This window comes from Heloderma suspectum, chromosome 11, assembly GCF_057233095.1.
Source record: "Heloderma suspectum isolate Gila_16-S chromosome 11, 16-S_ref, whole genome shotgun sequence".
Lineage (NCBI taxonomy): Eukaryota > Metazoa > Chordata > Lepidosauria > Squamata > Helodermatidae > Heloderma > Heloderma suspectum.
Window position 1 is genome coordinate 782,811 of NC_139468.1, and position 25,284 is coordinate 808,094.

A 25,284-nucleotide genomic window follows, 5' to 3' on the forward strand; every position below is an offset into this window, starting at 1 on the left:
AGCCTGGCCCCGCTCTCTCAGAGGCGGCATGTGGGACAGGGGCAGCTCTGGCCTCCTGACCGAAACATGGCCCTCTGCCGTGCTCTTGGATCTGGCCCAAAGGACCCAAGACCAGAGCCCTGCAGCAGGATCAGACCAAACGCCATCTGCCCCAGCATCCTGCCCACACGGGGACCAGCAACCAGACGCCCCACTGGGGAGCCCGCAGGCAGGCAGGAGCATAGTGATCACACCTTCCTGCTCACGTCCCAGGCTCACCCCTCTGACCCCGGGGGCAATACATGGCCCTCAGGACCAGTAGCCACTGATAGCTTCTCCTCCATGAATTTGTCTCCTCTTTTAAAGCCATCCAAGTTGGTGGCCATCACCACATCTTGCAGTAAAAGTTGTGAGGAGAAGAGAGGCTAATTTTCTCGTGGCTCAGCACAGTTGTCTTTGTTTTTTATGTGCCTTGGAGGATAATATCATATTTAGCCATTCTACTGCTGGAGGAAGATGACTTTGTACCACCAGAAGGGGGTCTTTGCATTGTGAGGGTTCCATTCCCCCAGTCACTAGGTAAATCTCACAACTGCCTTTTTTTACCTAGAGCACCACTTAAAATTAACCTTCAGCTTTGCTAATACTTTAGACTTTCTTGCCACCCTTTGTATTTGTACCATCTGGCCTGATGAACAGTTCTGGATAACCTGAAAGCTTCCACACTCCTTTGTGGCATTTTGGTTGGTCTTAATAAAGGTATTGCCCAGTTGTGGATTTGGGATTTTTCCCGTCATGGACCAGTGCAGCTATCTGTGTTTTTCATTTTCCGAAAAAAATCCTTTTCTCTCTCTCTAATAGATTCCTTGACTCTGTTCATCAACCATGCTGGCATCCTGTTGGATTTGGTGGTTCCTTTCCTGATCTGCAGCACACACTGTAGCTGAGCATCTGTAATTATCATTTTGAGTAACCCCGAAGTGTTCTGGAGAAATCTGACCCTCTTGACTTTTCCCTTTCCACTTTCCTTTTACCAGTCTCCTCTTTTTGAGAACTGTTCTCTTTTGAAGTCCAGTATGACTGTGGCTGGATCTACACTTACCGCCTTTTCTCGCTTCCAGTTTGGTTTCACTACCTGCCTTTCACACTACGTAGTACCCGCCTCGTATTGGACCCGGAGTTTCCAGGGTCCGCGCCCCCGCTTTCAACACCCTGTTATCCCAGGATTTCCCCCCAGTGTGCTCCAATTTTCCGCCTTCGCTACCGTATATGGTCGTTGTCCCCTCCGAGGCGGTGTTTGTATTTCCCTGCTGGCCAATCAGAGTGCACCACTCCCCCAGGTTGTGTTCCGGCCATATACCGGTCTCTCCCGAGCAGTCGGCGTCCGTGAGCAAACAGGTAGCCCCCCTGCGCCCCCGCCCACAGCTTTTTTCTTTTAAACCAGGAGAACTTCTTCGAAGATTCAAAGAATCATAGTTTGGGGCTTGGCGGTATATGCTGCTGCCTCCCCGTCTGCCTGGATCTCCCGGTAAGCGCTTAAAGAACACCCCCCACCTCTCGCGTCCGCGTCGCATTCCGCCCTGTGTTTACCCACCACTCCGCAGGGACTCTCCCGGTCTCGCTCGCGTCCCTTCCTGAGTAGCCGGCGTCTGTGAGCAAACACGTGGCCCCCTGCGCCCCTCCCTTGGCTTTTTTTTTTAAACAAGGGGAACATCTTCGAATCTTCAAAGCATCGAAGTTTGGGGCTTGGCGGTATCGGTGCAGCCTCCCCATTTCCCTGCATCTTGCGGTGGGCAGCTAAAAACCGCCCCCACCTTTTGTCCATGCGTTGCATTCCGCTCTGTGTATTCCCCCCAACCTCTGCTCTTCCACCAATGGTGCCATCGCTCAGCACCCCCCCTGCCCCCCCTCGTCTGGACACCACTCTCTTCCTCACCGCCCCCTCCCCCGCTGGACACGTATCGTGGCACCTCGAGCTGCTCCCTCTGCAGCAGTGCGGGTAAATTTTTCTTGGGGAGACTTCTGCGCTGCTCTCATCACCGCGAATCCTGTCCTTTCTCCAAGAGCGCCCCAGTGTACTGCGCAAGGTGGCCACGTCCCCCCCTCAACACCTTCCCCAGAATTTTCAGGGTGTTATTCCCCTCAGCATGAGGGGTGTGTTTCCTCCTCCCCTCCCCGAGACTGTCGAGGCATGCCCATTGTGAAAACAATGCGTCCTGAGACTGCTGGATAGGAATTACAGGGATTGTGCGCTGGATGGCAGATGGGCCTTCAGGGGACACGTGACGTGTACAGGCACACGTTCCCATGGGTTGGCATTTGCCCTGGAGTGTGAGTCAGGGCGGCTTCCCGTGCGTCTCTTCCCCCAGAAAAGGCTGCAAAGCCCGCCCGCTCCTCTGTCCCTTTTTCCCCTGCTTTGGCGCCGTGCTCTGTCTCACTTTCGCGGGCAGACATGACAGCACCAAGCCGGTTACATGGTGGGGCGGCCCCTGCACGGAAGGTGCTCCAAATCAGGGCCATGACATGCAGCTACCCTGTGATGCCCACCATGGACTGTGACGGCTAGGTGGGCCAGCCCCCACCCTGGTATTTACTTCTGTGTGTTCCTTTCTTAGGCTTTTACGGTGCGGGCTGCTGGGTGACCCTCGACGGCAGGGAGATCCCACTGCCGCCGCTGGGAATCCCGACCAGTACAGTTTTTGGAAAGATCTACTGCATCTGGGCCCCCTTCTTCCCACCATCCATGTCAACAGAGGATGGCGTCCACTAGCAAGGGAAGAGGGGTGTCGTGGAGGCGCACAGAGATAGTGGACTTCCTGGACATTTGGGGGGAGCAGAAGATCCAGGAGCAGCTTCGTAGCAGCCACAGGAACCTCGACTTCTTCGAGGAGATCTCCAGGCAGATGACTGAGCGGGGCCACACCCATAGCGCCATTGAGAGCAGGAGGAAGACAAAGTCCATGTGCCAGGAGTACTGGAGGGTGGTTAACCATAACTCCAGGTCAGGGAACAACGCCGCCACCTGTCCGTATTACGCGGAGCTCCACAGCATTCTGCAGGGGGATGCCACCATTCGCCCCAAACGCATGGTTGGAAGTCTGCAGATTGCTTGTGGCGCTGCATGCGCGGAGACCCCGGAGATGGACCCCCTGGAAGGGGAAACGTTGGAGATGCCAGAGGGATCACAGGAAGAGGAAGATCGCCTTCCCTTGGAGGCACGTGACGTGGGTAGGTGCTGTGGCCTGGGTCGGTGTCTGGGGGTAGTATGCGTGGAGCATTGGCTGTCCTCCAGGGGCGTGGCCACATACTCCACTCCGCATGGTCCCGGTTTTGCCCCACGCATGTAGCCCCACCACCTACAACCACAGGCTGCCTCATTGTCCAACTGGGCCTGGGCCCACCCACATACTCGACATTACTCCCTGGCTGCAGGTTGGGGAGATGTCAGGGGGCATGTGTGGAGCAGTCCAGGAACAAGAAGGACGGGGGTCTCAGGTTTCTTAAAAAAGGGCATGCCCAAGGACACAGTGGCCAACTGGAGACACACTTTTCACAGGTCTTCTCAGCCAGGAGCAGGAAGGAGAAGGACCCTCCCAGGAAGAGTTCACCAAGCAACCTGAGGGGAGCGGTGAGTTGGGGGGGCGCACCAAAGCCTTTCCGCGCACCAGCCGGGCAGTGTGGGGGGATGGGGGGTGTCCACGCTCTGCTGCCCTAGCTCCTCGAGTGGTTCCCTTAGAGTTATCAGGGGGCCTGCCCACCGCGGCAAACGGTGCTAAGTCAAAGCACCTCACCGCGTGCTGTGCCTAGCCAGCTCAGGTCCCTTGATGGGCTGCTCCCAAACTTGCTTTAATAGCTGCTTCGGGTTGCTCTGGTGCCCCCATCTGGGTGCCTCCAAGCCCCACCTCGAAGCCCCACCGCACCGGGGGGGAAATTCCTGGGCGGATCTTGGTTGAGAGGCGGCCGGCATGGGTCTCAAGAAAGTGGGTTTTCCTTTTGCTTGGCTGACATCCACCTCGCTTTTCCAGGTGCGGGGCAGAGCGCACGTGCTCAGAGGGGAAGCGGGAGCACTACAGACGAGCTTGAGGACACAGGTAGGCAAGGGGAGTGGCGTGCTCCCGCGTGTCGGGTCCCCGTGAGGGAGATCTGAGAGCATGCGTGCAACGTGTGCGCCGCCTGGACACCCTCAGACTGCCCCTCCAGGGCAATCCCCCCCGACCAACAATTCCCCCCGACCGGCGGGGCAGCGGGGGCGGCGGCAGGTGCTGCAGCGGGGCGGCGGGGGCGGCGGGGCGGCGGCGGGGCTGCGGGGGTGGCGGACTCCAGGGGGAGGGACGGAGCGCCTCCCCCCCACCGTGAAGCAGATCCGCGAAATGGTAAGTGATTTTCGTACATCCCTACAATAGGCGAGCCACCTAGGCACCATTTCTCTGGCAGGAGAATGACAGTGGGGCAGTTTTGGCAAGACCATAGAGCATTCCGCCTCCACTATTTCCTCGCAGCGCCACCTGTTGACAAAGCTCCGAATCTCCGATTCTTTGAAGAAGCTGTTCAGGAAGGGGGGGGCGGCCGCCGACTCTTGCATGCACGAAGAAGAGAGGGGCAGGAGCCCATTACGGTTGTTTGAACACTTTTAATCAGAGAAGAAAAGGCATGAACAAAAAAGGGGAAGCAATCAGGGGCGAACTAAAAACAAAGCAGACATAGAAAGAACTACGCAACCCACCGCCACCACACGATCAGCCCCAACAGGCTTCCCAGGACATGTCCCCTCAACGCAATCCTCCCCTGTTCTCCCACATGAAGTCGCACAGCGCCCTATGGACCTCGTTCCCCTGCTCATTATGCAGCTGGTCGTCATTCACGTAGGGAAGCCCCAGGGTGTCCAACACAATGCGGTTACTGTCCCCAGACGCCTCTGTCAAAGCAGCCCCGTTAGTCTCACAGATGTTGTGGAGAATGACACAGGCAGAAATCACCGATGGGACGTTTTCCTCCGCCACCTCCAGTTATCCCGCGAGACATCTCCACCTTCTCTTCAGCTTGCCAAAAGCGCGCTCCACCACGTTTCTAACTCTGCTGAGGCTCTGGTTGAAGTGAGCCTCCTCTGGTGAGAGGTGTCCCCCAAAAGGCTTCATCAGCCAGCGTCGCACAGGGTAAGCTCCATTGGCCAGTGTCAGTGGCGGGATAAGCACACCGCCCACTCTCCATGTTGGGTTCCCAGGCACAAACTTCCCTGCATCCATCGCTTCGCACAGCATAGAGTTACGAAAGATGTAGGCATCGTGGTTTCGGCCACTCCACCCGATCTCGACATTGATGAATCGTCCTGTGTGGTCCATTGTGCCTTGAAGAAGCATTGAGTAGTAGTGCTTCCTATTGATAAACTCACTGCCCTGTCTAATTGGGGATACGATTGAGATATGCTTCCTGTCGCAAGCCGCGAATGCCCCAGGAAAGCCAAGGGAGGAGAAGCCGATCATCACCTGGAGAGAGAGGAGAGACCATATTTGGTGGGAGGCAGCCAAAGCATGACTGGCCATTGCCAAGCAACAGATGCATGCCGCTCATGCCCCCATCTCCCCACACACTTGCCTGGACAAGCCCCGTCAAGCACCAAGCACACAGCACCTGCTGCGAGGGTTGTGTGACGTGCTCCTGACAGTGTCCAGGAGTACGGCAATCACCATGAACGGGGGAGTACTGCTCAAAAACCGCACAGACAAGATCCCACACCCCGACGTGAACCTCGCCTATTCTGTGCTGCAGTGAGCACGGCTTCGATTCTTCGAAGATGCAAACCCAACCTCAAAACTAACACATTAGATGGGTCTTCGATTCTTCGAAGATTTGAAGAATTGAAGATGTTCCCTCCCCCCCAAAAGCCGTGAGCCCCCCCCAACAAGCCACACTCACTGCATCCTTGTCACTGTTCTCTGCAGTAGAGCATGCTCCAGAGCAAGGCACACCTCCACAGAGATTCCCATGACCGTGGATTTCCCCACCCTGAACTGCTCCGCCGCACTCTTGTACAAGGCATGATTGGTGAGCTTCCAAATGACAATGGCCACCCTCTTCTCCACAGGGATCACTCTGCACAGTTGTGTCGAGTGTGTGGCCAAGAGCTGGGCCACCTCACCCACCACCTGAAAGAAGGTGCAACGAGGCATCCTGAAGTGCTCGATCCAGCGCTCGTCATTCCACACCTGCAGAACAAGCCTCTCCCACCAGTCCTGGCTGCTCGGGTGCACCCAATACCTCTGGAAAACTCGAGGCATGGGGAGAAGAGCCACGTTGTGCACCACGGTCAACGTGTTTCGAAGCGCCTCGAACACAAGTTCTGATGGCGATGGCAGTACCAGCGCAGTACCCGGAGACGAGACCTCGGCCGCTGGGATGACAGCCTCTCCAGACTGATCAGTGCCTGGAGAGTACATATCAGAGCATTTGCAGAGAAACAGCAGCCTGTAGAACATTGCCAGTTCTGGACCCAGGGCTCCAGCCGGATTCGGACACCAAAGAAGACAGAATGTGTCCAGAAAGAGCCAACAGGGGAAGAGTGGGGTGCGGTGACGCAGGCGCGGTGAGGTTTCCAGCGAACGGCTGAGGAAGGACACAGGGGAGGTGAGGCGAGGCGAGTTGATGGGAGGGTGGGCGGTTTATCAGCGGAGGTGGGAGGAGTTGCCGCTCCTCCAATCAGGGCGGCCCTGCTTTGGAGCTGGGGAACTGTGAGGCGCCGGAGTGCGAACCAAGCTCCCGCGTCCGAGGAGGGAGTGGAGCGGAGAAAATGGGTGAGGATAGTCACGTGAAAATGCGAGAGCGCTTAACCCGATGGGACACGGAATTCAGTGCAGTGGCGGGCGCAATGTAGATCGGCCCCTCGTTGGACTTCCTCGGCAATTGCCCACTTACACATATGGGGGGGACTTCCAGGAAGGAGCTGCTCTTTGCCCTGTTGCTGAGGTGGAGGACAGCCAGAGCCTGAGTACACTGGGACATTGGAAGAGGCCTTACACTGAGGCAGAGCCCCCCTTGCTCCAGCCAGCTTGGTCTGGCTGACACTGACTGGCAGCAGTGGCTCTCCTGGTCTCAGGGGGAGGTTTTCCTGACTGCCCAGACTCTTGAGCCTAGGGAGGAAGATCTAGTTGTGGAAGCTTAGCTGAGCCATGCTCAGATGCTCAGAGAGCCAGCGTGGCGTAGTGGCAAGACTGTTGGACTGGGAGCCGGGAGATCCGGGCTCTAGTCCCCACCCGGCCATGGAAGCTCACTGGGTGACTTTGGGCCAGTCACAGACTCTCAGCCCAACCCACCTCACAGGGCTGTTGTTGTGAGGATAAAACGGAGAGGAGGAGGATAACGTAAGCCGCCTTGGGTTCCTTGCGAGAGGAAGGAAGGCGGGGTATAAATGCAATCAGTCAATCAATCAGATAGTCAACACCCTTATTCAAAGCTACCTTGTATTACGTATGCTGGTTTGAGAACTTTTGTTGAAAAGTGATATATAAATGTTCTAAGCAAACAAACTGCATGGCCAGTTATGTTCCTCCACAGAAGGACTACTATGCTTGGAAGCAAACACTGTTTGGCTTTCTCACACCTCTGCTAAGGACCTGCTGCTGCCCACGCAGCTCTCTCCCGGGGCCTTCAGGCGCATGACTCCTTCCGTGCCTGCAATCCCAGAAGGCGTCCAGTCCATGCAGCGGAGCCCCCAGCCCTCGCTGTGAACACAGCAACACCGGCCGGCGAGCAGTCAGGACCTCCTCCACGGCCACCGTGGAGCCACCTTCCCCTCAGACCGCTGGCACCCAAGGGCACTGGTCTTCTGCCCAACGCCAGGCACGGCCAGCTGAGCAGCGCCCTCTCTGAGGGTGGCAATCCTGCTCCAGTGAACCCGCCTCCCAAGGATGGGCAGCAAACCCTTCTTGCTGCTCCAGGAGAGGCGCGATGGCCAGGCAGCGTGGACAGCACTGGTGGGCAGCCCCTGCCGCTGACGGTTTCAGCTCCAGCAAGACCCATGGAATTTCCTACAGGAAAGAGGGGAAAGGGGAAAGGGAGTCTTAGAGTGGGCAAGTTCTTGGGGAGGGGGAGTGTTTTCAATACTACCCCCGCCATGCCACTCCACCCGTTTTCCTGGTTCCTGGAGGGGGAGATATTTCCTGCATCACTAGGGGTGTACGAAACCCCGCTTACCTGGCTCCACCAGGTTCTGCTGGGGGGGGGAGGTGCTCCGTCCCTCCCCACAGAATCCTTGACAGGGGGGAGGCGCTCCGTGCCTCCCCCCGGAATCCTGGCCAGCCAGTTCCGCTCCGTGGCCAAGCCACAGAGCAGCCGGCCGGCTCTGGCTGCCCGCAGCCAGACAGGGACACAAATGGTGGCTGTCGTAGCCGCTGTCATTTGTGTCCCTTTCTTTTGCCATGATAGGCTACGTAAAAATTTACGTAGCCTATCACGGCAGGGGGGAAACCCCAGCGTACGCAAATGGCGGCGGCTACCGCCATTTGCGGACGCTGGGTTTTTTTCCCGCTGCCGTGATAGGCTACGTAAATACTTACATAGCCTATCACAGCCTCCACAGGGACACAAATGGCGTCCCTGCGTTAGCCGTGGTAGGCTACGTAACGTAAGTATTTACGTAGCCTATCACGGCTGAAGAGGAGCAAGTGAGTGGCGGCCGCAGGATGGCTGCCATTCACACAGCAGCACGGACGGGAGCAGGTAAGTGCTCCGTTTCGCACGCCTGTCGTGGGGTGGGGGCGGCGGGCACTTCGTCCCGTGCGCCTGTCGTGGGGGGGGGCCCTTCGTTCAGCAACGGTTTTCGGGGGGCTGAATGCACTGGCATTCGGCCTCACCGAGATCCGTCGCGGAATTCTCTGACATCCCTATAGCATCGCCACACGTGTGGGCAAGCCAGCACTCTCTCTGGAGCAGGGGCTGAAATGACGTGGATCCAGGCAGAAGCACCACATGAATGCTGAGTGGATTAGAAGGAAGGGTGATGGCTGGGCAGGGCAGCGACACAGTGACAGAATCCATCACCCACCGTGGGGTTCGATGTCATGCTGGTGGAAGAAAAATCACCCTGTTTACATGTTTACATGAAGATGGATCATGGTTTTTCTACTGTGCAGGACAGACTTGCTCGTGTTTCCCTCCCTCCCCCTATATGATTACTGAGGCTGTGAGAGAAATTATTTTGTGTTCTAATCCTAATGAACCTACTCAGTTTGCTTTGCTTGGACAGCAGTGCTTCTGTAAAAGGCTTGTGCTAATTTCAGACTTTTAAAAAACTGGACTTTGGGGGGCGGTGGAGGGGTTTTTGAGAAAAAAAAGTTTGATCAAAGGGAGGCATGGAGTTCCAAGCTTCTGGGGCCACCACAGGATCAATACCAAAAAGTCCTAAGCTTCACATGTTTGTTCTAACTGAAAACAAAAATGATAAACAGAAATACCAGAGATAGAACAGATAAACAGAAAAACAAAGAGAGCACTCTCAGAGGAACTCCTCGGAAGACCTGAATGGAAATCGGGCATGAAGCGGCCTTCCGGTGTGGGTCTCTCAGAGCCTGCCTGCCTGCTAAGGCCTCGCATGGCCCGCTGGCTCTGCATATGTGCTAGGCGCCCTCCTCGTGCACCGCACTTCATCCCATGGGCCAAGCAAGGGCAGCACCTGGGGACAGGACTAGAGCCTTGACCAGAACCAAGTCCTGCAGCTGCCACTCTCTCCTCCCTCCTCAAAATGTCCTGCATAGCGCAGCACCGGCCATGAGGTCATCATCGTGTGTGCATTGCCCCGCCCACCTCTCATCATTGGCCATCAGAGATGGAACATCACACAGTACAATGACATCACAACATTTGTGGCATTCCATGCAATGGGACAGGGAAGAGGAGGCCTGGAGTGGCAGCAGCTCCAGGTGTCTCGTAATTAGGGATGTACAAAAGTCACTTACGTTTTCGCAGATTCTGTTCATGGGGGGGGAGGCGTTCCGTCGCTCCCCCAGGAATCCTCGACGGGGGGGGGAGGCGATCCAGTCCTCCCCCCCCGGAATCCTCGACGGCCGGCTGTGCTCTGCAGTGGCTCCGCGGAGCAGCTGGCCAGGCCCAGGCCATGGCCGTCCGCAGCCGGATTTCCGGCTGCGGAGGGCTCTGGGTAAAAAAAAACAACGCATACGCAAATGGCGGCGACTACGGCCGCCGCCATTTGCGTTCCTTATTTCTCGCTGTCTTAGTCTACGTCAATATTTACGTAGACTAAGACGAAGACAAGAAAGGGGAACACAAATCGCGTACTGGGCGCTATTTGTGTTCCCCTTTCTTGTCTTCGTCTTAGTCTACGTAAATATTTACGTAGACTAAGATGGTGAAAAATAAGGAATGCAACTGGCGGCGGCCGTAGCCACCGCCATTTGCATACACGTTTTTGGTTTTTGGTTTTTTTTTACCCAGACGTGATAGGCTACGTAAGTCTTTACGTAGCCTATCATGTCTTTGGGGTTGGGGGGAAGAAAAAAACACAGACTGCAAATGGCGGCGGCGGCAGCCGGTCAAAAGACCAGCTGCTGCCGCCGCCGAAGCCGCTGCTGGAGCCGCTGCCATCCAAAACATCCGCCCCAGGTAAGTCTCGTCCCGGGGGGGATCCACGGGGGGTGGGGGGGTGGCAGGCCGTTCCGCGATGGATTTTGGGGGGCCGAATGCACTGGCATTTGGCCTCACCGAGATCTGTCACAGAATTCTCTGACATCCCTACTCGTAATGTCCGCTTAGACCCTCGGCATCCCCCGCTCACAGCAAGGAGCCTCAGAGGGGGCTCCTCAGCTGTCTTCCGGGAGGCTGGTCAGAAAGCAGGCGACCTGCACAAGGAGAGAGGAGGACCCTTCCTGAGGAGGGGTGTCCGTAGTTTTGGCCCCATCCTTTTGCTAACAAACGGCTTTGGGAAGGAAACTCAAGAACTTTGGGGCCCAGATAGTTTTCTCATCCATCCTTCCAGTAGTTAGAAGAGGGATAGAAAGGGAACGAAAAATACTCCGGGTGAATGACTGGCTACGAAGGTGGTGCCGATGAGAGAGATTTGGATTCTGGGACCACGGGCTATACTTCCTGGAAGATGGGCTGTTGGCAAGGGACGGGTTGCACCTCACAAAGGCTGGGAAGAATGTGTTTGGCCACAGCATGAAGAACTTCATCAGGAGGGCTTTAAACTGAACCTTACAGGGAAGGGAGACGTAAAGTTGGGGGTACAATGGACGAAGGCTCATGCACTGCAACATAGAGAACAGCTCTAATAGTCTTCAGACACATGTAGGAAGAAAGCCAGACTATGAAGCACATGGTCTTCGATGTCTATATACTAATGCCCAGAGTATGGGAAACAAACAGAACGAACTTGAACTCTTAATACAAGAGGGAAATTATGACCTGATAGGTATAACTGAAACTTGGTGGGATGACTCCCATGACTGGAATACAGCAATTGAAGGATATAACTTGTTCAAAAAGAACAGGAGGAACAGAAAGGGAGGTGGGGTTGCACTGTATGTGTAAAATACATATCTCTGCACAGAAATACAGGAAGAGGAGCTTGGTAGCCCCATCGAGAGCATCTGGGTTGAAATAAATGGAGCAAAGAATAAAAGGAACCTGGTGATTGGAGTCTACTACTGGCCACCCAATCAAGGAGAAAATTATGAAGCTTTTGAAAAGCAAATAGCCAATGTTTTAAGGAAGCATGATGTAGTAGTAATGGTGGACTTCAATTTCCCCAATATTTGTTGGGAGACAAATTCTGCAAAACATGGCCCCTCCAGGAAATTCCTGACTTGTGTGACAGATAACTTCCTCCTACAGAAAGTAGAGGAAGGAACTAGAGGATCGGCTATCCTTGACTTGATCCTAACCAACAGAGATGACTTAGTGGATAAAGTAGCATTTATAGGAACTCTGGGGGAAAGCGACCATGTTATACTTGAGTTCTTGGTTCTTAGGGAAGCAAAAGCCGAGTGTAGTCAAACTCGTACCCTGGATTCTAGGAAAGCTGATTTTATTAAACTCAGAACAATGATCAGTAAGGTCCCATGGTAAGTGACTCTAATGAGAAAAGGAGTCCAAGATGGGTGGGAGCTTTTAAAAAAGGAAATTTTCAAGGCACAATTACAAACAATTCCAACAAGAAAAGGTGGAAGACAATAGAAGAATCATAGAATCATAGAATAGTGGGGTTGGAAGAGGCCTACAAGGCCATTGAGTCCAACCCCCTGCTCAATGCAGGAATCCAAGTCAGAGCATCCCTGACAGATGACTGTCCAGCCTCGTCTTGAACGCCTCCAGTGTGGGAGAGCCCACCACCTCCCTAGGGAATTGGTTCCATTGTCATATTGCTCTAACAGCCAGAAAGTTTTTCCTGATGTTCAGCCGGAATCTGGCTTCCTGTAACTTGAGCCCATTATTCCGTGTCCTGCACTCTGGGATGATCAAGAAGAGATCCTGGCCTTCCTCTCTGGGACAACCTTTCAAGTACTTGAAGAGCACTATCATATCTCCCCTCAGTCTTCTCTTCTCAAGGCTAAACATGCCCAGTTCTTTCAGTCTCTCTGCATAGGGCTTTGTTTCTGAGTTTATTAAAATCAGCTTTCCTAAAATCCAGGGTACGCGTTTGACTACACTCAGCTTTTGCTTCCCTTAGAACCAAGAACTCAAGTACAACATGGTCGCTTTCCCCCAGAGTTCCTGGAACTGCTACTTTATCCACTAAGTCATCTCTGTTGGTTCGGATCAAGTCAAGGATGGCCGATCCTCTAGTTCCTTCCTCTGCTTTCTGTAGGAGGAAGTTATCCGCCACACAAGTCAGGAATTTCCTGGAGGGGCCATGTTTTGCAGAATTTGTCTCCCAACACATATCGGGGAAATTGAAGTCCCCCATTACTACTACATCATGCTTCCTGTTTCCTGCCTCCCAGCTGAGCAGAGCAGAGCCGAGCAAGCTGCTCCAGCTGGTCCAGGGACTACAGAAGCAAGCAAGCTCCCAGAGAGTGAGCGACCAGAGCGAGTGGACAGGGGGAGCAAACAGGAGTTGGCCAGGGGAGGTGCAGTGGTAGAAGAGACAAAGGAGACAAAGGAGACAGAGGCAAAGAGGTAAGTGGGCTGCAGGAAGCCCAGGGCGCTGCCCTTTATCCTTCTGAGTGGCTGTGAGCTCACCAGGGGCTTCTGAGAGCTCCAACTGAACTGGGAGTGTGTGGCCTGAGTACTCCCAGCAGCTGTGTGGGCAGGAAGCTACAGAAGCAAGCAAGCTCCCAGAGAGCGAGCGACCAAACAGGAGTTGGCCAGGGGAGGTCAAAGGGGAGGCCCCTAACATTTTTTTTTTCATTTTTTCTTTTCATTTTATTTTTTAACTAACTTTTTTTCATTTATTTGTCTTGTAACACACACTTCCACACCAGTGGGACTCTGCTTTGACTGACCTTCAGCCTCTTGCTCACTCTCATGCAGGTTCCCCTGTGATTCTTCCTCTGCAGGCTGTCCTCCAGTCTCATCCGCAAGTACCTGGAATCGGTTCCACAGCTCCACCGCTTCCACTGGTGCAGAGTGGCGGCTAGTTCTTCTTCTCCTAACTGTCACCCTTTTCCACGGAGTATCCTCTACTCCATTTTTCTTCACCTCAGCATTTCCCACTGCCTCATCTTGCTGTTGCTCTTCAAGCTTCTGGTCTGCCCTTTGCTGCTGTAGTTCCCCCAGTCTGTCCAAGAACTCTTCTTGGACAGAATGGGATTAAAAGATGCTGTGGCGAAAACAGTCCCCACCTGGGTCAGCACCTGGGGCAGGGCTGCTGCTGTTGCTGGGTCATGCCACAGTATTGCTGCTGATCCCGATGGTGACAATTGGCACTGTCATTTCCCAGACGCCTGAGCTGCTTGTGACTGAGGCCTCATTTCAGGTAATCACCCTGTCAGTCTTGCCTCAGGGGCCCTCTGACACCTCCATCACTTCCATCGGCCACGGAGCTGCTTCCAGGGGTCCCTCGGGCCTTCTGCAGGCCTTGCAGCGGCAACAGGAGCAGCCAGCGGCTCAGGCAGCCTTCACCGGTGATGCCGAGAAGGCCCTTTTCCAGCTCATCTAACATGTGACTGTAGCTTAGTGTGGAACAGAGATGACACAGGAACAAGCCATGTTTAAATCGGAGTGCTTGTTCCTAGAAAAGCAGCCCTTTATTTTATTTATTTATTTATTTATTTATTCATTTCATTTCTATACCGCCCAATAGCCAAAGCTCTCTGGGCGGTTCACAAAAATTAAATCCAAGCAACACACAATAAAACAATTTAAAATATACAGAACATTAAAACCACAATATAACAATACAACCACAATAAAACCTAGCAGCAGTGCAGGAGTTTAAAATACAGATTTAAAACAGCAAAGATAAAAATTTAGAAAGCTAAAATGCTAAAATGCCTGGGAAAATAGAAAGGTCTTCACCTGGTGCCGAAAGGAATACAATGTAGGCGCCAGGCGAACCTCACTAGGGAGCTCATTCCAGAGCTGGGGTGCCACAGCAGAAAAAGCCCTCCTCCTAGTAGCCACCCGCCTCACTTCCTTTGGCAGGGGCTCACGGAGAAGGGCCGCTGATGATGATCTTAAGGTCCGGGCAGGCACATATGGGAGGAGGCGATCCTGCAGGTAACCTGGCCCCAAGCCATTAAGGGCTTTGAATGTAAACACCAGCACTTTGAATCTGGCCCGGAAATGGACTGGCAGCCAGTGCAGCTGGAAAAGTACTGGCGTAATATGAGCTCACAGGCCAGTCCCTGTTAACAATTTTGCTGCCCTATTTTGGACCAGCTGAAGTTTCCGGACCGTTTTCAAAGGCAGCCCCACGTATAACGCATTGCAGTAATCCAGACGAGGAGTTATCAGAGCATGGATAACTGTAGCTAGGCTATCTCTGTCCAGATAAGGGCGTAGTTGGTATACCAGCCTAAGCTGATAAAAAGTGCTCCGTGCCACTGAGTTCACCTGTGCCTCAAGTGACAGTTCTGGATCCAAGAGCACCCCCAAACTATGAACCTGATCCTTTAGGGGGAGTGCAACCCCCTCCAGAACAGGTTGACTATCACCTAGCCGGGCAGACGAACCACCCACTAACAGTACCTCCGTCTTGTCTGGATTGAGTTTCAGTTTATTGGCCCTCATCCAGTCCATTACCGTGCCCAGGCACTGATTCAGAACAGCCACTGCCTCACCTGGTTTTGATGAGAAAGAGAGGTAGAGCTGGGTGTCATCTGCATATTGATGGCACCTCAGCCCACACCTCCGGATAACCTCCCCAGCGGTTTCATGTAGATGTTAAACAGCATGGGGGATAAAATAGAGCCCTGTGGAACCCCATGGCACAATTGCCATGGCACAGAGCAATAATCCCCCAGCACCACCTTCTGGAATCGGCCATCCAAGTAGGAGCGGAACCACTGTAGTGCCGTGCCTCCAACTCCCAACCCAGACAACCTATCCAGAAGGATACCATGGTCGATGGTATTGAAAGCCGCTGAGAGGTCCAGGAGAATCAACAGGGTCGCACTCCCCCTGTCCCTCTCCCGGCAGAGGTCATCCCACAGGGCGACCAAGGCAGTTTCCGTTCCAAAACCAGGCCTGAAGCCCGATTGAAATGGATCTAGATAATCCGTTTCATTCAACAGTGCCTGGAGCTGGCCTGCAACCACCCGCTCAAGCACCTTGCCCAGGAAGGGGATGTTGGCCACTGGCCTATAATTGTTAACATCCTCCAGGTCCAGGTTAGGCTTTTTCAGGAGTGGTCTAATTACTGCCTCTTTTAAAGCGGCAGGCACCACTCCCTCTCTCAAGGAGGAATTTACAACCTCCTGGACCCAGCCGGACAACCCCTCCTTGTTTGATTTAATAAGCCATGAAGGGCAAGGGTCAAGCACACAAGTGGTCGATCGGACTTGGCCAGGCACCTTGTCCGCATCCTCAGGCCTCAGTAACTGAAACTCATCCAATAAAACTGGACCAGACGGTGCTCTGAACGCCTCTACCAGTGGAACTGCATTAATGGTGGTGTCCAATTCATGACGAATCTGAGCGACTTTATCCTCAAAGTGCCGTGCAAACTCGTCACAGCGTGCTACCGAGGGTTCCACCATCTCTCTCCCTGGCCCAGAATGTAACAGGTCGCGAACCACTCGGAAAAACTCTGCTGGACGACACTGAGAAGATGCAATGCTGGTCGAAAAGAACTGCCTCTTTGCCCCCCTCACCGCCACAGAGTGGGCTCGATAGTGGGCCCTTTAATTCCTATGCATCTGAATGACTGATACTCTGAAGCCGTTCTGACTGCTCCTGGTGCAGCTGTCCTTGGAAACTCGGGGTATAGAACTCGGCTGGCGGCTCTGCTCCTCCTTCTCCTCCTCCTCCCCCACAGGAAGGATGTGTGCATCGTGCTGGCATTCACCAGCACCCCTTTTCTTCCAGGCCCAGTTCAAGGCACCGGCTGCTGAGAGGGCCGTGACATCACCTGCCTGCCAAGGGACTCTGGCAGGCATCCCCACAGATTGTTCAAAAGACCCCTTTAACCATACAGGTTTCTTTACTTTGGCTGCTGGTAACTGAAGGTTACTTTATTGTTCTATCTCTGCTAATGTTTAGGTTTTAAAAATTAATTTAAAAACATGATGATTATGCTCTATTGACTTGTTGGTTGCCTTGATCTTTTGGAAAGGCATCTAACAAATCTTGTAGATTCATAGATTCATAGAATAGTAGGGTTGGAAGGGGCCTACAAGGCCATCGAGTCCAACCCCCTGCTCAATGCAGGAATCCAAGTCAGAGCATCCCTGGCAGATGGCTGTCCAGCCTCGTCTTGAAGGCCTCCAGTGTGGGAGAGCCCACCACCTCCCTAGGTCATGGGTGCCATTGTCGTATTGCTCTTACAGTCAGGAAGTTTTTCCTGATGTTCAGCCGGAATCTGGCTTCCTGTAACTTGAGCCCATGATTCCGTGTCCTGCACTCTGGGATGATCAAGAAGAGATCCTGGCCTTCTTCTCTGTGACAACCTTTCAAATACTTGAAGAGTGCTATCATATCTCCACTCAGTCTTCTCTTCTCAAGGCTAAACATGCCCAGTTCTTTAGGGCTTTGTTTCCAGTCCCCTGATCATCTTTGTTGCCCTCCTCTGAACCCTCTCCAGTTTGTCTGCATCCTTCTTCAAGTGTGGTGCCCAGAACTGGACACAGTACTCCAGATGAGGCCTAACCAGTGCTGAGTAGAGGGGAACTAGTACTTCCCGGGATTTGGAAGCGATGCTTCTATGAATGCAGCCCAAAAGAGCATTTGCCTTTTTTGCAGCCATAGCACATTATTGGCTCATATTCACCTTGTGATCAACAACAATTCCAAGATCCTTCTCGCTTGTAGTGTGGTTGAGCCATGTATCCCCCATCTTGTAACTGTGCATTTGGTTTATTTTTCCTAGGTGCAGAACTTGGCATTTGTCCCTATTAAATGTCATTCTGTTGTTTTCTGCCCAGCGCTCCAGTCTATCCAGATCACTTTGAATTTTGTTTCTGTCTTCCAAAGTATTAGCTATCCCGCCCAATTTTGTGTCATCTGCAAATCTGATCAGCATTCCCTGCACCTCCATCTCCAAGTCATTCATAAAAATGTTGAAGAGCACTGGGCCCAGGACTGAGCCCTGCGGTACCCCACTCGTTACCTCTCCCCAGTTTGAGAAGGTCCCATTGAGAAGCACTCTTTGAGTCCGATTCTGTAGCCAACTGTGGATCCACCGGATCGTTGTTTCATCTAGCCCACTTTGAGCTAGTGTGCTCATCAGGATATCATGGGGCACTTTGTCGAAAGCTTTGCTGAAGTCGAGGTATATGATGTCTACAGCATTCCCACAGTTCACAAGGGAGGTGGCTTGATCCAAAAATGAGATCAGATTTGTCTGGCAGGACTTGTTTTTGACAAATCCATGTTGGCTTCGAGTAATCACGGCATTGTTGTCAAGGTGCTTCCAGATGGATTGCTTTATCATCTGCTCCAGAATTTTCCCAGGGATTGATGTCAGACTGACTGCTCTGTAGTTCCCAGGTTCCTCCTTTTTACCCTTTTTGAAGATAGGGACAACGTTAGCCCTCCTCCAGTCATCTGGCACTTCCCCCATCCTCCATGATTTCTCAAAGAGAATAAACAGCGGTTCTGAGAGTTCTTCTGATTTTCAGAAAGCTGATTTTCATAAACTCAGAACAATGGTCAGTAAGGTCCCATGGCAAGTGACACTAACAAGAAAAGGAGTCCAAGATGGGTGGGAGCTTTTAAAAAAGGAAATTCTCAAGGCACAATTACAAACAATTCCAACAAGAAGAAAAGGTGGAAGACAACAGAAGAAGCCAATGTGGCTTCACAAAAAGCTTAGGGATGACCTGAAAACAAAAAAAGGACACATCTAGGAAGTGGAAAGAAGGCCAAGTAACAAAGGAAGAGTACAGGCAGGTCGCACAGAATTGCAGGGATGGCATCAGGAAGGCTAAAGCTGAGAATGAGCTGAGGTTAGCGAGGGATGCGAAAAACAACAAAAAGGCTTTCTTCAGCTACATGCATAGTAAAAGGCAGAGGAAAGAAATGGTGGTTCAGCTATTAAATCAGGATGGCAAAATGATAACGGATGACAAAGAAAAGGCAGAGGTGCTCAATTCCTACTTTGGCTCAGTCTTCTCCCAAAAGAGGGTCTATGACCCCCCTGGCAAAGGCGAAGTACAGGCTGAAGGGGCAGGATTGCAGCTTGAGATCGACAGGCATATGGTCAAGGAACACCTAATGACTTTGAATGAGTTCAAATCTCCAGGGCCAGATGAACTGCATCCTAGAGTCATAAAGGAACTGGCAGAAGAACTCTCAGAACCGCTGTCTATTCTCTTTGAGAAATCATGGAGGACGGGGGAAGTGCCAGATGACTGGAGGAGGGCTAATGTGGTCCCTATCTTCAAAAAGGGTAAAAAGGAGGAACCTGGGAACTACAGACCAGTCAGTCTGACATCAATCCCTGGGAAAATTCTGGAGCAGATGATAAAGCACTCAGTCTGTAAACACCTTGACAACAATGCCGTGATTACTCGAAGCCAACATGGATTTGTCAAAAACAAGTCCTGCCAGACAAATCTGATCTCATTTTTGGATCAAGTCACCTCCCTTGTGGACCGTGGGAATGCTGTAGACATCATATACCTCGACTTCAGCAAAGCTTTCAACAAAGTGCCCCATGATATCCTGATGAGCACACTAGCTCAAAGTGGGCTAGACGAAACAACGGTCCGGTGGATCCACAGTTGGCTACAGAATCGGACTCAAAGGGTGCTTATCAATGGGATCTTCTCAAACTGGGGAGAGGTAACGAGTGGAGTACCGCAGGGCTCAGTCCTGGGCCCAGTGCTCTTCAACATTTTTATGAATGACTTGGAGGAGGAGGTGCAGGGAATGCTGATCAAATTTGAAACAAAATTCAAGACAGAAACAAAATCCAAAGTGATCTGGATAGACTGGAGCGCTGGGCAGAAAACAACAGAATGACATTTAATAGGGATAAATGCCAAGTTCTGCGCCTAGGAAAAAGAAACCAAACGCACAGTTACAAGATGGGGTATACGTGGCTCAACCACACTACAAGCGAGAAGGATCTTGGAATTGTTGTCGATCACAAGCTGAATATGAGCCAACAATGTGATGTGGCTGCAAAAAAGGCAAATGCTCTTTTGGGCTGCATCATAGAAGCATAGCTTCCAAATCTCGGGAAGTACTAGTTCCCCTCTACTCAGCACTGGTTAGGTCTCATCTGGAGTACTGTGTCCAGTTCTGGGCACCACACTTGAAGAAGGATGCAGACAAACTGGAGAGGGTTCAGAGGAGGGCAACAAAGATGATCAGGGGACTGGAAACAAAGCCCTATGAAGAGAGACTGAAAGAACTGGGCATGTTTAGCCTTGAGAAGAGAAGACTGAGGGGAGATGTGATAGAACTCTTCAAGTACTTGAAAGGTTGTCACAGAGAGGAAGGCCAGGATCTCTTCTCGATCCTCCCAGAGTGCAGGACGCAGAATAATGGGCTCAAGTTACAGGAAGCCAGATTCCGGCTGAACATCAGGAAAAACTTCCTGACTGTAAGAGGAATACGACAATGGAACATATTACCTGGGGAGGTGGTGGGCTCTCCCACACTGGAGGCCTTCAAGACGAGGCTGGACAGCCATTTGTCAGGGATGCTCTGACTTGGATTCCTGCATTGAGCAGGGGGTTGGACTCGATGGCCTTGTGGGCCCCTTCCAACCCTACTATTCTATGATTCTATGATTCTAAGAAGACGATGGACCCACAAAGCCTTCCTCCTCATGGAGCCACAGCTGCAATGACAGCAATGAAGGAAGCAGCGGTGGGTGCACCTGATCACTCAGGGGCTAAACCAACCAACTCAGCACATGTGCAGAAATGACAGTGTTCAGATACAGACTGTGCATGCTCAGAGCTTTGCAATCAATTCTGAACTTCATAGCGAATTCGTAAACCACCGGTCCAGGCTCATAAAAAAGGTGAGCTTTATAAACAGGCAAAGTTCAACCAGCAAGCCGACTAATTTCGAAATTCAGTAGCATCACCACTCTTGGTCTCCGTGCTTTGGCTCTCACATTTACAGCCAAATGATCGAGAATAACCTGAAAGAGGACTGAGCGGGAGGTGGAGAAGAGGCATCGCCCACCAAGCTGCCTTCCTTCTGAGTGCAAAGCAGGCCCAGTCCTGCTCATCTGGGAAATTCTCAGAGTGCAACTTCATGCATGGTGGGCCAAGAAAGAGGGGAGCAGACCAGGAGCCCTCTCAGACCTTTTGAGTGGGCCAACTAGGCATCTGTGAGTGGCGGCAGGCAGCAGAGCCCCAGAAAGCAGGATCCTGCTGTAGCTGTCCTCCTTGCTGGGCAGCTGCTTCTGCAGCCACATGTGCCCACAAGGTTTGCTTGCCTGGCTCTGGGCCTCCACCTGCACGGTGGGCCACTTCTGTCAGGGGTGTTTCTGAGCACAGGGAGTGGGGTAGCAGTTCAGATTCTGAAGGAGAACCATCAGACATGGGGGAGGTGTTTTCCCAGGCTAGTCCAGACATGAGTAGGCCGGCTTCTCAGGTTACAAAAGTACAGATGGCTGAGCTTGAGGGTCCCTCCTCACCCCCTGCCCCCGTGAGAGTTAGCGAACAGGAGGTTGACCTAACAGATGCCAGGCGCAGGCACAGAGCAAAGAGAGAGAAGGCAGGGGTGGAACTTAGACGGTCTACCCAATTGGCCTCGCATGAGAAGCTGCGCTTAGAGGCCTCCCGACAAGAGAGGGGCCTCCCTGCCCTAAGTTAGGCTAGCGAGACCGCCTCCCTCTTCAAACTGCATCTGCAGGCAACTCTTGTAAATTCCATTTGGATCCCCTGAAGGTATTCCTTGTAGATGGAGAGTTTCTCTGAGAATTTGCATCTGTATGGCCCTGTGAAGTAATGGATTAAAAGCTGCAGACTGAAGCCTCTTGTCTGTGTATGTTTGGGCATTGGAGTGAAGTGGGGGCTAAGAGAATCTTGACAGTTTCTACTGTCCTGAACAAGGAGCTCAATGATTGCTTGTAACCCAGCTAAGGCGCGGGAGGAGGGCTGATATCCAGGCAGTTCCTGATTCAGCAGTTGCCCATGGATCTTCTTCCTCATGTGTAGACCCTAGCTCCTGAGTAAACCCTTCCTTCTGAGTAACCCTGGGGTGAAGCAACTTCCTTCTGAGTAACCCCGGCGTCGAGGATTCCAGGGGGGAGGACCGGATCGCCTCCCCCCCCGTCGAGGATTCTGGGGGGAGGGACGGAGCACCTCCCCCCCCGAACAGAATCTGTAAGTGACTTTTGTACATCCCTAGACACAACACCTCACATTCAGAGGTGTTCATGCTTTTTACAGAAAGTTCCCTCTTCTTGCCTGTGGCATGCTGCCGGAGTGTTTATCTGGACGCAATGCTGGGCTCCCCGAGAGAGCCCCCAGACCATCCTACATGGCGAGCAGCCCCCGTCCTGGGAGCTGCTCAGCCCTCCCGCCTTTGGGCCCCTTTGGGCTTGCAAGAGTCCAAGGAGGGCAGCAGCTCCTGACAGAACAAGGTGGGATGGCTCTCCTCCTGGCAGCACGATCACCACCCCCTTCTTCGAGCTCCGGGCAAACTTTCAGAAGTACAGGCGACAGTTTCAGATATTTGCTGCTGGGGGACCATGGAAGGCTGAGATGATCTTGTGGTGAAGGCGTTTCTGTTCCAAAGGCCTGTGCATTTGCTAATTGGAGTGTGACTCTGATGCCCCCTTCATCTGGGTTCATGTTCCCTGCCCCCCACCCGCTTTGCTGCATGATTTACGACAGGAAGTTAGAGGAGTCATTAACCCCCAGCAGCATTGTGAAATGGCTTCTAAAGTAGGGTGACACTTTCCAATAATTAGATAATCATTATTAATTCATTTGTATTCATTTTAACAACTGCAATTGCAAGCTGCTAATGTGACATTAGCATGGAGCTAAAATGTGTATCTGAAGGAATCCAGAAGACAGTGAAAGACTATGGGACACACAAGTGGGAAGATCCTTTTTCTAGGGAGGGAAGCAGATCTGCAGAATGAAATGGAGAGGGAAGAAAGGGAGCCCCTTAATAGGTCGCATCTCCAGCGCAGTTTGTCTGTTGTGCAGCTCAGTCATTTTTGACCATCCGTAACATGATGCCGAAAGGTCTAAGTCCCCTGGAGTGACAAGAGCCGACCCAGAAGACTCAGGGCCCCTCCCAAAGAACGCTCGACTCAACGGTCTGGTTGGCCCCTTCCAACCCTACCATGCTGTGAGTCTACAGTTCTGTGCCTGGGGGAGCCCTCGGAGGAGGGTGCTTTGGAAGGTGACTTGGGGCCAGCCCAGTACAAGCCGGGGTGCACAGGGCCAGCACAGCCGCCGCCGCAGCCGGAGGCTCACAAACATTTCGGTGCGACAGGCCAAGCAGGCTCCATGCCTCGGCCTGTGCAGCCCCCCCAAGTGGCAGTGTGGGGGCGGGGGAGAGATGCAGCTGTGCTCTCGGTGCTGCCGCAACCATGTGGAGGAGCGACCAGCTGTGCTCCGGAATTTTCCCCATTTAATGCCTTGAAGAGCCCGGCTGGTGTCAGAGATGCACCTTCACTTTGCTCCTTGGCAGTGGGATCCTCAAGTGTGGGGCCTGATCAAGGGCAGGCTGGCCTGCCTCCCTCAGACTCTAATGGGGGCCCCGAGCAGGCCTCAGCAGGCTCGGCATAAACACCTCCAGGAGCCCACCCCGTTTGTGGCAGGCAAAGCTGTGGGACGAGCCCAGCGGGGTGGGAGTTGGTAGTGAGAAACCATCGAAAGGAGTCTGAGAGCTCCAGTGGAATGTGGTAGCTTTGAGAAATGAAACAATGCTTTCCATGTTATATCCTTATCAGCTACATTCCTACAGGGTATGGCCCCCATCCCCATTCAGTTATAAATAACATGCAACCAGTAATTGTGCATTAAACAAAAGGAATTTACACGGCTTGCCAATTGCCTAGCAAACATTTAAAGCACTGAATTGTACAAGAACCAGTGGAGAAAGAAGAGAGAAGCAGGCAGTGTTTTCTCTCTCACCCAAGGAGAATCCCGTGTGCCCCACAGTTGATGACTTACTCTCTATTTTCCTTAGAAGTTGTGCTGACGTCTTCCATTAAATCGCACCCAGCCTATAAAGACCCCATTGGAGAATCCAGCAACATTAACTCATTAAGTCAATAATTCATGGATTCTTTTATCTAAAGTGGCAACATCACACCATCAATTCGCAAAACAGCCACTTCTACAAAGTGTGTGTGATGATAATAATGGATTTTCTAACTATACACTCTTGGAACAAGGTCACTAAACACAGGCACAGCGGACACAGAGATCTGACCTGGATTGGCAAAACAAGCTTTCTTATTGAACCTCATTATGAACTCTTGAGATAATGGCCCACACTAAACTGTTTCCTGGGGGATTCTGTGGAAATGTGTCAGCCTTTTTAGGCTTAAATCTGCAGTGAAGATGTAGCAGAGGAATGGACCACAGGATATGTTATATGCTGAGTACATCACAGCCTGTGCATTAGGTTGTGTAGAATTAAATGCGCACATAGGGTCTGTAGAGCTTATTAATGTGCTAATGATGGAGTTAAGAAATATTACAGAAATCTTCCAAAATGGGTCAGAATGTTCAGGTCGGCCCAAGAAGGCAATGGGAAGAGACTTGCATAGCTGCCTGCCCACCTGTGCTGCGCTGCTTTGCGGAGAGCCACCCTGGGTGGCGTGACACCCAACCCATCTCCCTGAATACTGCCCCCAACGCAGGGTCAGCTTCAACCAGGCAGGGGCAAGGAAGAGCCCCATCCAAATGGGGGGCTTGGCTCCTCTCCCCACATGAGGATGGCACCTGCAGAGAAGACGGGGAGATGGCCAGCGTGCTGGTGTTGTGTATCTCCATGGGTGTTCTCAGCCCGAGGCAGCATGAAACTACTCACACGTGGCCAGGAAATTGCTTTAGGCTAGCTGGAGGAGAAAGAAATGTTTTCTGTTTCCAACCATGATGTTTAGCTCTTGCTAACTTATTCAGCTCACCATATTAGCAAGCAAGTGCTCATCTGGAATGAATGTTTGCTCAAGATACATGGATGGATTCATTTGGCCCTGCAATGGAAGATTTTCCTATTGGAGTTTAGGCCATGGTGTTTCTTGTAGGCCACTGACGAAGGCAGAAGTCAGAACTCATTTGGCCCATTTGTAGTTTGTAAGGTTTTATATACACATTTTTAAAAAGCATTGTCATATGTGCCTTTTTACACTGCTACAACATTTTAGCATTGTAGCATTTAGGTTTTATACATTCACATTTTTATTTGTATGCTGTGACACAAATATATTTGTTATAAACAGTTTTAATTATGGTTATTCATGTCCCAGAACTTGGAATTCTGTGAACTAGTGGTGTGTATCTCCATGGGAGTTCTCAGTCATCTTCTGGCTCCATGCAGGGCCTTGCACTGCTTCCTGGAGGCCAGGTCTACTCATCAGAGAGCACAGCATGCTCTGAAACCCTGACCCAGAAAGAAGGAGGCAAGGCTTAAGCCTGCACCGGGGAGGGAGAAGCACAAGGCCACTGCACCCAGGAGGATGGGACAGGCTTAAGGCTGCATCCACACACCCCTAAGTCTGCAATGCCCTCTGCATAAAGACGGACAGCCACGGAGTCTGCA

The 25,284-nt window shown here is 52.3% G+C and overlaps 1 pseudogene; it reads right to left on the reverse strand.

Moving 5' to 3' along the window:
• Positions 1-4,748: 4,748 nt before the first annotated feature.
• LOC146336864 (uncharacterized) lies at positions 4,749-5,519 on the reverse strand (annotated as a pseudogene).
• Positions 5,520-25,284: the final 19,765 nt, after the last annotated feature.